Here is a 731-nt window from a genome sequence, read left to right as displayed (position 1 = left end):
TGTGTTTAAGATTTACTGTGTAATTGGTATTTTAAATAAATAATAGGTGTGGCATAAATATGGTTAAATTATGGCTTTTGATTTATCAGCCACATGTGGTCCACGTATGGCCCATAGCCCTTTAAAGAATTCAGCCATATAAGAATACCATATAAGATCCATATTTCAACCACATCTGTTTTCATGATTTGGCTCATTTTAGGTTGGGTTATGGCACTGCTTTGGCTTGGTTCTGGCTAAAAAGATGTGGACCAGATTTGGGCTGAGGAACCAAAACTTATCTGGGCCACACTTTAGCTGTTGGTATGGGCTAGATCCGGCCCAGAGGAAATTTGTTGACTGGGAAACTGCTTATTGCATTGTATTATTTCAGCAAAGAATTTGCATGTTCATTTGTTAACGTGTTCTCCTCCTCTAATCTCATCTGTCCTGTTTCAGAATGGGCAGTGTGTTGGCTGTCTTTTCGTCTGGTAGTTCTTTATCTGGACATCAGGAGACGAAGGCTCTCCGTCCAAACACCGGAAGCTATGAAGAGTGTCGTTGCAAATGCAAAGGTAAGAAAATAATTCCTTTCTTGAATGATTTTTAAGTGTGAAATGGGTCAATGACGTGACGCCACCTTTTTCTGTCCGGCTTAATTTTATCTTGCAGAAAAAATACATAATTTCTCATCTACTTGTTATACCTTCTTTACCTACTAAACCACTCTAGCTTCTCCAAATTTTTAAGTT

The 731-nt window shown here is 38.4% G+C and overlaps 1 long non-coding RNA gene across 1 annotated transcript in view; it reads left to right on the top strand.

Annotated features, from left to right (window-relative positions):
* The first annotated feature begins 436 nt into the window (after window positions 1–436).
* The window catches only part of LOC141339866 (uncharacterized), a 2,489-nt gene continuing 2,194 nt past the window's right edge, over window positions 437–731 (top strand). The window contains exon 1 of the long non-coding RNA XR_012356439.1: window positions 437–554. This is a non-coding gene — a long non-coding RNA (uncharacterized lncRNA). The remainder of the gene's footprint in view (window positions 555–731) is intronic.

The sequence above is a fragment of the Garra rufa genome, chromosome 1 (assembly GCF_049309525.1).
Source record: "Garra rufa chromosome 1, GarRuf1.0, whole genome shotgun sequence".
NCBI lineage: Eukaryota > Metazoa > Chordata > Actinopteri > Cypriniformes > Cyprinidae > Garra > Garra rufa.
This window is presented reverse-complemented; position numbering and strand designations above follow the sequence as displayed.